The sequence below is a fragment of the Halichoerus grypus genome, chromosome 9, assembly GCF_964656455.1.
Source record: "Halichoerus grypus chromosome 9, mHalGry1.hap1.1, whole genome shotgun sequence".
Taxonomy (NCBI): domain Eukaryota; kingdom Metazoa; phylum Chordata; class Mammalia; order Carnivora; family Phocidae; genus Halichoerus; species Halichoerus grypus.
This window is the reverse complement of record NC_135720.1, coordinates 114,682,971-114,697,077: the sequence shown is the minus strand read 5'-3', so window position 1 is coordinate 114,697,077 and position 14,107 is coordinate 114,682,971. Positions and strand designations below refer to the sequence as shown.

General features: G+C 44.5%; 1 pseudogene; it reads right to left on the bottom strand.

The window, feature by feature from the left end:
* Positions 1 to 9,697: 9,697 nt before the first annotated feature.
* Positions 9,698 to 10,447, bottom strand: LOC144378930 (large ribosomal subunit protein eL29 pseudogene; annotated as a pseudogene).
* Between the last annotated feature and the right edge of the window lie 3,660 nt (positions 10,448 to 14,107).

The window sequence follows — 14,107 nt, the reverse complement described above, 5'->3', positions numbered from 1 at the left end:
TTGATATGCTGAATGAAGAAAATGACAGGCTTAAGCTAACTAACCACAAACTCAGGAAGGGTGTGAGAGCCAGAACGTCGCTATGACAGTATTGTAAAAGACATGCATATCCTGCAGCTAGAGGGAGGATTGAGCTGAGAACTAAGCACAGGACTTGATTGCAACAATAGCAGAATTACAGAGAAGGCTTAATTCACAACCCTGTTAAGACTCTTATATCAGGAGCACCTGGGTGGCTCAGTTGGTTAAGAGTCCAACTCTTGATTTCAGCTCAGGTCATGATCTTAGTTAGGGTTGTGAGATCAAGCCCTGCATCAAACCCTGCCCCGGCTTCCACACTAGGCATAGAACATGCTTGAGATTCTCTCTCTCCCTCTCTTTCTGCCCTCCCTTCCCACTCACACGTGCTCTCTCTCTCTCAAAAGAAAAAAAAAAGAAGAAAAGGAGACTCCCACATCAAAATTAGTGCCCTGGGGCGCCTGGGTGGCTCAGTCGTTAAGCGTCTGCTTTCAGCTCAGGTCATGATCCCAGGGTCCTGGGATCGAGCCCCGCATCGGGCTCCCTGCTTGGCGGGAGGCCTGCTTCTCCCTTTCCCACTCCCCCTGCTTGTGTCCCCTCTCTCGCTGTGTCTCTCTCTGTCAAATAAATAAATAAAATCTTTAAAAAACAAAAAACAAAATCAGTGCCCTGATAAGAAGAGAATGACACTCTTATACCTGAAATGGGGATATTGTGTGGACATACTTGAGCCCCAGATTCCCCTGAACTTGCTAGACCTAAAGAAATGTCTCATTTCCCTTTTTTGGAGGATAACAGCTTCCACTTATTCAGAAACATGAAACAACGTGGAGGCAAAGGCCTTGTAAGATGATAGCTGCTATCCTCAAGATTTGCCCCCAACCTCCCTCTTCTTTTTTTTTTTTTCTAGAACTGCTTGTATGTAAACACAATAGCAAAGTGATTGAGAGCATTCTGCCAGTTATCAATTTATTAACTCTCAGCTCCAAATTCATTCTTCAGTACTTGCTCTGCAGTAATGGACTGGACTATTTAAACATTTCTTCTGTACAGTGAGCATGATGTAGAGGGCAGAGGAGGATGGAAGGAAGAAAGGAGTTTTTCTTCCTAGTTCCAAGGTGCTGCATTTTGCTTTTGTTGCCCCTGCTACATGGTCTATCAGCAATGTGTGTATGTGTGTGTTTGTGTTGGCCAAGGTGGGGACCATCCAGGAGTGCTCCGCTCCATTCATGTGCCCAGAGAATGCAGCCCTTCAGCTATCATGAAGCCCTAGTGGGCCCAGTGACTACTTTGTGGCTGTCCTCCCCGTGTAGATAAGGTACATTCCAGGCCTCATGGCCATAGCAGTGCCCTGACTCCCTCTACATGCCTACCCACCAGCCTCAGCTTGCTTCAACCCAGTTATTTCCCACTTGTGGTGAACACCATGTACTCCACATGCCTCAACTGTCTCTGCATGTCTGACCACCAGCCTCAGTTCACCCGCACCCCGGAGGATTGTTTCCTGCTTGCCTGGTGATTGCTGACTAGTTCTGGCCTGGGCAACCCAGCAAACGTCTCTGCCATCCAGTGGGTTGCAACCATACGTTCTCCAATAAGGTCTGAACCATAGGCTTGGACAGTTTCCCTCAGCTTTAGGATACTTCTTAATCTCTTTATAGTTACTAACCTATCATTTAATAATTCTTTATATTAAGCTACCCTGTTTAAATTACTATGTGGTTTCTGTCTCTTGATTGAACACAAAATAATAAAGAATTGGTACCAGGAATGGTCCCAGGAATTAGACCCATTCGGGTGGCATTTGGGCATTGGTTTGGCCACACCCTTGGGCTTGAGCACAGTGCTCTCTTTGTTGATGAGAAATGGGCGGCTAGTAACCCATAGCATGCAGTGGCGTCACAATTAATTGGACTATCATCTGTGGTTGATTGTGATAAAGTGCCAACTGAAGCACATGCCTTGGGAGCCCATGTGGCTACGGCCTTTCACTGTTATGGCATTTACAACCACTATAAGGGGGCACCTGTCTGGCTTAGTTGGTGGAGCATGCGACTCTTGATCTTGGAGTTGTGAGTTTGAGCCCCATTTTGGGTGTAGGGATTACTTGAAGAATAAAATCTTTAAAAAAATAATGGTGTGAGGCAGTTTTTTTTTTTTTTTTTTTAGTATACTTGAGCACTTACAAAGAGAAAATAATAGCTCAAGACTGTTAAGTCTCAGGGCGCCTGGGTGGCTCAGTTGGTTAAGCAACTGCCTTCGGCTCAGGTCATGATCCTGGAGTCCTGGGATTGAGTCCCGCATCGGGCTCCCTGCTCAGCGGGGAGTCTGTTTCTCCCTCTGACCCTCCCCCCTCTCATGCTCTCTCTATCTCATTCTCTCTCTCAAATAAATAAATAAAATCTTAAAAAAAAAAAAAAAGACTGTTAAGTCTCAGCTGAAGTCATGGAATGAGAACCAGAGAGCTTCCATGATAACCCTAAAAGAATTTCTTATTTCTTACAGTTCCAGGGCTGATATTGCTAAAAAACCAAAACCAAAATTTAATTGTGTAGGCTGCTGAATTATAATGACTGTTGAATTAACAGTCTTGCCAAGTTTGTCATGTAAAAGTTAGGGCCTTGATCTGGAAAGAATGGGATTCTGAACCTTGAGATTGAGACATCCAAATAAAACCAATAATCTTGAACTCCCAGGTCATTCTGAGTCCCCAGAGTTTGCCTTCTGGTGTCTGAAGATACTAGTTTTCCTCTACTTGAAAAACTTGTGACAACCTGACCTGAGGCAGGTGACTTGAAAGAGGATCCTCATTCTCCTCAGGATCCACCACAGCCACCCCCTTTGCCACTAGGCCCATGAACAGTGTGAGCCTTAGCATGCTCTGGAGGTGCAGGAGCACAACACAACCCAGAAAAAAGGAGCTTAGGCATCAAAAGAATTGCGGGACTTTTCTAACATATACTGGTAGTAAATTGTGGAATACGTGTGGGAATGGGTTCTTAGGTTGGTAAATCAAAGACGAAAAGATATATAACACCAGATCAGAAAAAAAAAAACCACTATATCAAATTTTTAAAAAAATTGTTTATGTATGTAAGTAATCTCTTCACCCATTGTAGGGCTCAAACTCACAACCCTGAGATCGAGTCGCATGCTTTTCCAACTGAGCCAGCCAGACACTCCCACTATATCAAATTTTTTATATGAATATGCTTACTAGAATTCCATGTGTATTTTGTTAGTTTGTGTAGTTAAAGGTGGCTCTAACTTCTTATTTGGTTGGTTGACTGAAATTTGAACTCAATATTCCGGTGTAATGAGGTCTAATTTAATGAGGTCAAGATGCCAGAGCTTTTCTGGTATGATGTGAAGAAGGAAATCCAGATGTGCAGGGAGATTGCCATGTTGGATTGGATTTATCACGTGTGACTTATCCCCTAACTATATTCTTTTTTTTTTTTTTTGAAAAGGGAGGTTTCTTTTTTTTTTTTTAAGATTTTATTTATTTGACAGAGACACAGAGAGAGAGGGAACACAAGCAGGGGGAGTGGGAGAGGGAGAAGCAGGCTTCCCGCTGAGCAGTGAGCCGGACACGGGGCTCAATCCCAGGACCCTGGGATCATGACCTGAGCCGAAGGCAGACGCTTAACGACTGAGCCACCCAGGCGCCCCTCCCCTAACTATATTCTATGTGAAGGGCCAAGAAGACACCCCCTTTACTAAGGCATTGTGAAATATATTAGGGAGGGGAGCACGTTTATCCTTGAAAAGTTCTGTGGTTTCTCTCCCTTGTAGGCCATTTATGACTGTAGGGGATGGCACTCTTAAACTGCACTTCTGATTTCAATGAGGATGATGGTACTATTCCACTGTAGCAGAGGCAAGTGGAAACACTTAACCATCAACCACACGGTGGGTACCTCAACCATAAAGGGCATCAGGGATGTTTCAGTGATCAGAATGCCTTGGCCTGCAGAGATCTTTAGTGGTAACTGACTGATCATGGTGTCCCTAGGAATGAAATAGATAATAAGCCTACTAGAATTGCTTGATCCATGTAACAGGAAAAACTCCAGGTCTGGTAGCCAAACACCTATCTTGAGTCACCATAATGGAGTAGGATGCTCAGTTGCCAGACTTAAGTCAGTGCACAGACCCAAAGCACTTTCAAAAAGCCAGGTTCCCTTGAGAAAGGACCCTGCTCCACTGCCACAGATAAACGCCTTAATCTTCCTGCAAGCATTCCCAAAGGAACCCACAACTATTTACTAGCCTGACTGTGCACTGAGGAAAAGGAAATATCCAGACCTTTCAGAGATTACCAGACATTGGCTCTGAATTGATGCCAATTCCTTGGGATTTAAAAATGCCACCGTGGCCCACCACTCAAAGTAGGGGTATATGATGGACAGGTGATAGAATCTCAACTCAAGTGTGACTCACAGCTGGCCCAGTTGACCCATGAATTCACCCTGTGGCTAGTTCCCTGGTTCCTGACAGTATAATTGGAATAGATATATTTGGCAACTGGCAGAATCCCCACATTGGCTCTATGGGATCATTATGGGGTCATTATGGTAGGCAGGGTTAAGTGGAAGCCTCTGGAACCTTCACCCCCTGCCAAGATAGTAAACCGGAAGCAACACTGCATCTCTGAGGGAAATGAAGACATTGACACTCCCATCAAAGATTCGAAAGAAGCAGGGCTAGTGATTCCTAACCCTTCCCATTTAATTCACCAGTTTGGCCTGTGCAAAAGTCAAGTGTAATCTTAGAAAAATGACTGTGGACTACTGTCAACTTAATCTGATGGGACTCCTACTGCAGGTGCTGTCCAGATGCGAGATGTGATCCCTTAGGGTAGTATTTTTACTGGACCTATGACTCATCTAGAGGGTGTGTGTGTGTGTGTGTGTGTGTGTGTGTTTTGGTTTTTTTTTTAAGTAGGCTCCACATGGGGCTCAAACTCATGACCCTGAGATCAAGAACTGAGCTGAAATGTAGTCAGAAACTTAGCCGACTGAGCCACCTAAGCACCCCATGTGTGTTTTAAATTTATAAAACTATAGATCTTAAAAGTATCTTCTTAAAATATTGATTTTTAACTTGATTGCATTGTGGTCTAAGCATATCGTCTTATATGATAATAACCTTTGCAGTTTGCTAAGACTTACTTTGTACCCTAGTACACAGTCAATTTTTGCCATTTTTGTAAGTGTCCCATATGTACTTGACAGGAATGTGAATTCTCTAATTGTATGCAAGATTGCTTATCTATATAGTTCTCACTTTGCCTACCTAATCTAGATACTTCTGAGATATATGTTAAAATCACCCGTTGTCATTGGGAATTATAAATTTCTCCTTAGAATTCTGGTTTTGCTTCTTATGTTTATATTATTTTGTGCACACAATTAAGAATTTTTAATTCTTCTTTGTGAATTAAATCATCTATGATTATATAGAGATCCTCTTCATTTCTTTTTTTTTAAATCATCAGGCATTTTTATTTTATATTTATTGAAGTATGGTTTACACACAATGTTACATAATTTCAGGTGTACAGTGGTGATTTAAAAAACTTATATGTTATGCTATGCTCACTACAAATGTAGCTCCCATCTGTCACCGTACAACACTATTACAATGCCATTGACTATGTTCCCTATGCTGTACCTTTCATTCCTGTGACTTATTCATTCCATACTGAAAGGCTGTTTCTCCCATTCCTCTTCACCCACTTTGCCCAGCACCCTGCCTTCCTCCCCTCTGGCAACCTTCAGTCTGTTCCCTGTATTTATGGGTCTGTTTCAGCTTTTTGTTTGTTTATTCATTTGTTTTTTTAGATTCCACATATGAGTGAAATCATATGGTATTTGTCTTTCTCTGACTTATTTCACTTAATATCCTACTGTCTGGGTCCATCCGTATTGTTGCAAATGGCAAGATGTCATTCTTTTTTATGGCTGAGTAATATTTCACTGTGTATATACACCACTTCTTTATCCGTTCATCTCTCAGTGGACACTTGGGCTACTTTCGTGTCTTGGCTATTGTAAATTAAGCTGCAATAAACATACGGTCTATATGTCTTTTCAATTTAGTGTTTTACTTCTTTTTTTTTAAGATTTATTTATTTATTTTAGAGAGAGAGAGAAAGAGAAAGTACACAGGGGGGAGGGGCAGAGTGAGAGAGAGAGTCTTAAGCAGACTCAATGCTAAGTGTGGAGCCCGATACGGGGCTTGAACCCACAACCCATGAGATCAGGACCCCTAGCCAAAATCAAGAGTCAGATGCTTAACTGACTGAGTCGCCCAGACACTCCTGTGCTACACTTTAGATAATTTTGTCAGATTTATCTTCCATTGCCCAATTCTTTTTTTTTTTTTTTAAAGATTTTATTTATTTATTTGACAGAGAGAGAGAGCACAAGTAGGGGGAGTAGTAGAGGGAGAGGGAGAAGCAGGCTCTCCGATGAGTAGGGAGCCCGATGTGGAGCTTGATCCGAGGACCCTGGGATCATGACCTGAGCGGAAGGCAGACGCTTAACTGACTAAGCCACCCCGGCGCCCCTTTCAGTGCCCAATTCTAACCTCAGCTACTTCTAATCATCTGTTTAATTCATCCATTGAGTTTATAATAATCATTTATAATCATTGATGTGTAACATTTTTATAGCATTCTGTTATTTCTCATGCTTTTGATTCTTTGTTTTATGACTTCAACAATTTTTAATATACTTATAGCTTGAAGCTTATAATTCCATTGTCTGAAGTGATCGAAAGTTTAATCCTGCTCTTTGTTATGTAGGTAAGCACTCATTCATGGTAGATTATTTCCTTGTGGGTTTTCCAATTTTGGAGTGTGAGCTAATGTTGATGGCCTTGAGGAGCAACCTCCCCAGGCTTTTGTGATCGAATCAATGAACTCATGTGAAGATATGTCTCAAGTTCAGGTGAAAATAAAATCACATTGAAAAGAATACATAGAAGGGCAAGAACAGTCCACCAGGTCATGCTATGTGTAAAAACAAACAACACAAAAACCCCACAAGACAAACAGGCTTAAACCACCAAACCCTGGCCAGAATCATACCAGGGAATAATATTAAACACTCTCTTGCATGTGCCAGGCACTTTACTCATATCTTTAACCTTCATAACAACTGCAAGGGAGGTGATATTCCCATTTGACAGAACAGAAACTGTGACAGAGTCATTAATTTATAGCTAATTGGGGGACCCCAGTTAAAACCCAGGTCTGAATGACTATAAAGTTCATGCTTTTCAAATTCACCCCATTGTTCCTTAGAACTATTAGTGGAAAAAAAACACCATCATTTGGACTACATACATATTTTTTCCCAGTTCAATTTTAATTCAGGCCAGTTAACCCTACGGATCATAAAAATGTGTTGAATAATTAATGAAAAAGGAAAAAGAATGCATACAGCTACAAAAGAATTGCATTTTAAGTAAAGAAATTTTCGTTCTTCATTTTCTTTCATTTTTCCAATTTGGGATTTTGTTTATGTACAAAAAAGGCAATTAACAAGAATCTTACTTATGAGAAACCCCTGGAGCTCCCCAAAGCTAATAAAAATGTATCTGAGCATTCTGAGTATAACAAAGCAAGCCAGTGTAAATTTAATCTCTTAATAAGGAGTTTGCGAATTAACTTAAACATTAACAATTTTACATCAATAAACCAGGACACGTTAAAGCCAATTGGTGGCAATACATTTCAGTCGTCAATCCTTTGTTGCCCAGGTCCAGAGAGGCCACGGCAAGTGTCCCCTCAGAATGTGGGTTCGGGGTGCCCCCTTTGCCTGTCCAGCTCTTCCGAGGATCATCATCCAGGAACCAGCTGGGGTGCTTGGGAATTACCAACTGTCTTAAATATTATCAACATAAACTGCACCTAGTATTTGGAGTTAGGGAGTCTGATTTTAATCAGGTTGATTCAATTCATGACTTATTTAAAATGCTGGTCTGGGTTTCTTGATTTAATCAACTTTCAACCAAAAGTTAGTGCTTGTCATTTGATGGAAATTTTATTTTATTTTATTTTATTTTTTTATTGTTTAAAGATTTTGTATTTTATTTATTTGACAGAGAGAGACACAGCGAGAGCAGGAACACAAGCGGGGGAATGGGAGAGGGAGAAGCAGGCTTCCCGCGGAGCAGGGAGCCCGATGCGAGGCTCGATCCCAGGACCCTGGGATCACGACCCGAGCCGAAGGCAGATGCCCAACGACTGAGCCACCCAGGCGCCCTGATAGAAATTTTATACATGATCTTCACCCCTCAGATTTGGCTCTAGGTTACATTTTACTATGGGGACTTTAAAAAATGTTAATACCATTAAATAACTAATTAAAATTAATCATTAACTTTGCAAATGTATCCAAAGGGATATGGAAAGATGATTTTGTTAGTAAATTTAGCAAAAATAGAGGATGTAAATAATTGTGGAGTCACTGGGAGATGAACTCTGTCCAGCTAATTTGTTAGTTTTGCATTCTGACATGCATTTATTTTTGTCAGACTATGAAAAATACAAAAATTACCAAAAAATATTGACATTATAAAAGTATTTTATTTTCCTAAAAGAGCTACATCATATAATCTGGATGATTTTTTTCTTTCTTTTTTTTTTTAAAGATTTTATTTATTTATTTGACAGGGAGAGACACAGCGAGAGAGGGAACACAAGCAGGGGGAGTGGGAGAGGGAGAAGCAGGCTTCCCGTAGAGCAGGGAGCCCGATGCGGGGCTCGATCCCAGGACCCTGGGATCATGACCTGAGCCGAAGGCAGACGCTTAACAACTGAGCCACCCAGGCACCCCGGATGATTTCTTCTATGTGTTTGACTTTAACAAGACTGGTTAAGTGATTTTAATACTATGAAGCAATACAAATAAAATATTGTTAAAATTGAATTTTGTAATCATCTCAACATGAAAAATCACCTTGCCTTCCTATTTAGAGCCCCTTAAAGATAAGCTTTCTTCCTCTTTCAGTTTCCATAGGCTACAGAGTGAATTATTTCCGATGAAAATGTTCTTTCCCCATCTGCCTTAAGAAAGCCACTGCTGGGGTGTCTGGGTGGCTCAGTCAGTTAAGTGTCAGATTCTTGTTTCGGCTCAGGTCATGGTCTCAGGGTCGTGAGATCGAGCCCTGCATTGGGCTCCGCGCCCAGCACAGAGTCTGCTTGAGATTCTCTCTCCCTCTGCCCCTTCCCCACTGTGCTTTCTCTCTCTCTCTCTAACTAAAATAAGTAATAAATAAATCTTTACAAAAAAAGAAAGCAAGCCACTGCAAACTGCATGCAGGCTTTCATCCCAGCTGCTTGCAGTCTTGCACAAGGCTGGGATGAAGGCTCCTTCTGGCACTTGTCTCTGCACGGGCCTGGGCGAGGGTTTCTCTGAGCTCTGAACCCAGGGGACAGTACGCACACGTGCCAATTTTGCAAAGCACTACAGGTGCCTTTCCAGAGGGCCATATTCTCTACGTATCCACTAATGTTGCCCAAGGATCCCAGCTCCCCAGATCTTGGCCAGTGTTGCTTATTTCCCACCTTTCTATCTTTGGTCTCTCTAACTGGGATAAAGTGGTTGTCTCATTGCCATGACCTTTTCATTTCATTTTTGTTTTTTTGACAGATCCCGCCACAGGTTTATTTGTTCAAATAGCACGGAGGACACCAGCCCCATGCAGACAGAAGCCCGGGCGTCGCATCAGTGCTTCTGTCCTCACACTGGCAGAGGTCTCTGCACCGGAGCCTTTGTGGGGGCTGGGCGCCTCTGGGAGCCTGAGCTGCAGCAGGAGCTGGAGCGGGGGGCGCAGCTGCGGCCTGGGCCTTGGTCTGAGCCTTGGTCTTGGACTTCGGGCTGCAGAGCCCTGAGACCCTTGGCAAAGTGGACACGAGCAGGTTTCCCGAGCTTGGGGTGAGCAATGCAGGCAAATCGATTGAGCTCGCGGCTGCCGCCCTTTGGGACCTTGGGCTTGACCTCCATGGGCTTGATGAGGTCCTTGATAGTCTCAGCACGTGCACGCACGGCCTTGGTGTTGTTGGCCTGCATCTAATTCATGCCCTTCTTGTGCTTCTTGGCAAAGCACATGTTCCTCAGGAACTCAGAATCTGCCCTCTTAAGAGATTCATATCTTTTTTTAAAGATTTCTTTATTATTTGAGAGAATAAGAGAGAGAATCTCAAGCAGACTCCATGCGGAGTGCAGAGCCCCACACGAGGCTCAATCTCACGACCCTGAGATCATGACCTGAGTGGAAACCAAGAGTTGGATGCTTAACCTACTGAGCCACGCAGGCGCCCGAGATTCATATCTTTGTGACCGGGGTTTCTTGATGCCTTTTCTGTGCCATTTTTGTGACTGGCGGTCGTGGTATGGTTCTTGGACTTGGCCATGCCTGAACCGAAGCCTGTGGCTCCCAAAGCGCCTCCCATTTCATTTACTGCATTTAGTATTTCTAGAAGTCCAACCTGGTTCCTTTTAAGATGTACCATATCACTTTTCTACTTTCCTATTCCCTGCAGAGATATTCAACCTACTTCTTTACAACAGTAAACTTAGTTTATCATCTGTATCACGTAGTTCCATTATCTAGAGTCTTTACATGGGGTGGCACCTAGGCCAGAGGGCATCTTCATACAAATTAGAAAAAGTGGCCCTTCTTCAACCATGTGTTTTTGTTTTTGTTTTGTTTTGTTTTAAGATTTTATCCATTTATTTGACAGAGAGAGAGAGCACAAGCAGGGGGAGGGACAGAGGGAGAGGGAGAAGCAGACTCCCGGCGGAGCGGGGAGCCCGATGTGGGGCTCGATCCCAGGACCCTGGGATCATGATCCAAGCCGAAGGCAGACACTCAACTAACTGAGCCACCCAGGTGCCCCCAACCATGTGTTTTTTTATTTTTATTTTTATTTATTTATTTATTTTAAAAGATTTTATTTATTTGACAGAGAGAGATACACAGCGAGAGAGAGAACACGAGCAGGGGGAGAGGGAGAGGGAGAAGCAGGCTTCCTGCAGAGCAGGGAGCCCGATGTGGGGCTCAATCCCAGGACCCTGGGATCATGACCTGAGCCGAAGGCAGACACTTAATGACTGAGCCACCCAGGTGCCACCCACGTGTTTTTTTTTAAAGTTAGAAGATTATCACAAAACCTGACCAGCTCGGCCAGGGAGAACATTCCAGCATGTTGGGGGCACACACTGTCACACACTCACACAACCCCTGGCTGCTGGGGCACACAGCTGCTGATGGCCACACACTCCCTTTGTCCCCAGCGGTCAGACGTGGAGTCTGGCAGCCGCAGAAATTGGGCTTCTAGGGCAGCGGGCTGGAGCCTGATTTCCTTGTTTCCTGAGTTATCTTTGACGACATGCTGGTTGTTGTCTTATTCGTAGGAATAATTCAGAAGGAAGGTAATCTCCTCCACAGAGCATTTGTGTTTGCTGCTTCCAAGAGCCTGGGGGCATCACCGGCGCTGAGCTTCTCTAAGTTAAGGCTTGGGATACCCAGGGTCACCTGCACCGACAGAGCCAGGCTGTGATCTCCCCAGGCTGGCCCACTTCCGGTTTACCCTTAACCTGGCTTATTGGGGGGAATGGGGTCTCCCGTTAGACTTCCCACCCGCGGGGCTGTGGTGGAGACACACTCATCTCAAGAGGCCATCAGGAGGAGAGCTCAACTGTCCGCTAGTGGGCAGAGGTCCTCAGGAAGAGAGCAGCTTCTCCTTGATCCCCGTGCCCATCAGAGTGATGCTGTCCCATCTTGTCAGCTCTTTACAGAGGCTCCTTTCAACACTCTATCCAGTTTTTTTTAGTTGTTTCAGCAGGAGGGTTGCGGGAGAGGTTCTCCTGCTATTACCAGAGAGTCCTGTTGTTTTAATTTGCAATCTTTTGATTAGAGGTGAATTGCAGGCTCGCCTGGGATTGGCAATATTTCCAATTTCCTCTCCAGCCAAGTGCCCGCTCATTCCCTGTGCCCTCCTTTCTCACTCTTTCCTGCCTTTCTCTTGTTGATGTGAAGGTGTTCCTTAAACACTCTAGATGTTAATTCTGTGTTAATTGCATATAACATCTTTTCCTGCTGAGTTATCTAGCCAGTCAGTACCTTTCTGGAGGGCTTTACGCAACAGATACCCTTGATTTTGATGCGGGCAAATTCAACCTAGTCCCCTCTGGAAGGTTTGCAGTGTGTCACCAGGACCCTTCGTCATTCAAAGCCAGGTCTCCCAGCGTCATTTGACCTGCATGAAGTAGAGGGGCTCTGACCTCCCTCTACTGTTCACTAAGCTTGTATTTGCACAGGTTAAGTCTGCAGCGTTGGCGACCTTGCCACATCGCTGCCTCATTTGTTAGCTTCCAATAAGAGCCATGAGTCCCTGATGCGTGTTGCTGTGAGGCCCTAGCCCCCCTCATCCTGGGCTCGCCAAGCTAAGTCTGAGACCTACAGGCAGAACACAGATCGTCATTATTTTTCATCTTGAGTCAGCCCACCATGCCAGGCTGCTAAGTTATTTTTGGACCCTGATTCTGTCATCCAGTGCTTTGGCTGTCCCAGTTTTTGGGGCCACCTGAAACTTTGGTAAATATGTCATCCATGCCTCCCCCCGTATCACCCGTGAGAGGGTGGACCATGAGAGGACGAAGGTCTGAACCCTGGCACATGTCCTTGGGGTCCTCTTTCAGGCAGATATTGATTGATTAATGATAACATTCCCCGAGAGTCCTTGAGGAGCCACTAAATGCCGGAGCGTGGGCTAAGTGCTGGGGACGCAAGGCAGCCGGGGAAACAAGTCCTCCACCCTCTCAGGGCTCACACCGCCATGGAGGAGGCAGAGGCAATTAAATCTATAAATGATCATTTCCACTTGTTCTGCGCTTTTTTTTTAAAGATTTTATTTATTCATTTGAGACACAGAGATAGAGAGAGCATGAGCAGTGGGAGACGCAGAGGGAGAGGGAGAAGCAGGCTCCCCACTGAGCCAGGAGCCCGATGTGGGGCTCAATCCCAGGACCCTGGGATCATGACCTGAGCCGAAGGCAGACGCTTAACCATCTGAGCCACCCAGGCGCCCCTGAGTGCTTTTGTTTTTACAAAGAACTCCCTCATGGATTGTCTCTTTTGAGCCCTGTTTGGGACAGGCAGTCCGCCAAGAATACGTGTACTTAGCCACAAACCATCCTACAGTTCCCCAGTTATCCTGCGGGCTTTCAGGAAATCAGCCAAGCGCTTTGCTGAAATTCCCGCGCACCGTGTCTGCAGCGCCGGGCAAGGACTGCAAACAGGACAGAGATCCGGTGTGCAGGCTTCCTCATGAAGGCACGCCGTACCCCTTTATAACGGCTTACGAATTATTTGTTCATAAGTCACTGCCAGTCTCATTTGCAGCACTTCCTGCAAGGTTTGTGAGGCTCCTTCTCGTACGGTGCTGGGGTGTAATTCATCAGGACCAGGAGATTCCAGAGGATCCTACAGTCTGCACTGTTTATCCGGGGAGGTATTTACCCTCCAGCCCAGCAATTTAGGGGGGCCTGGTAAAGCCCTCTTCTGGGTCCAGTGTACCCCCCCTCCACTGGCGGGAGAGGGTAATGCAGTGCTTCTCCAAGCGCGGGGGCCATTGGGGGTCCTGTCCCATTAATGGATGAGGAAATGCATTTACTAGGTCTTGACTAGCATTTGCTTTTAAATAAAACAGAACGAATAGAAAATATCAGCGCTGTGGGTGGTAAGGGTACATGCTGTTTTATGAAATTCTCCTTTCAGTTATATATTAGATGTATGTGTGCTGGGTTCAGATCTAAAATCCGTCTCTTACTGTGGGTCTTTGTGGAAAAGCTTCCAAAGCTACGGGCACAGTGATTAAATCCATCCTCTTGAGTCCGCTAGAACACAGCTCAGCTCTGTGACTTTGGAGCCAGTTACCCAACGTAAGAGAAGTTCATCGATAACACAAGATTGTAGGACCTATCTCCTCGGGCTTTTATGAGGATTAAATGAAATAATAAGTGGAAATGGCTTGGTTCAGCACCTGGAATGTAATGTGCTCTTAAGATGG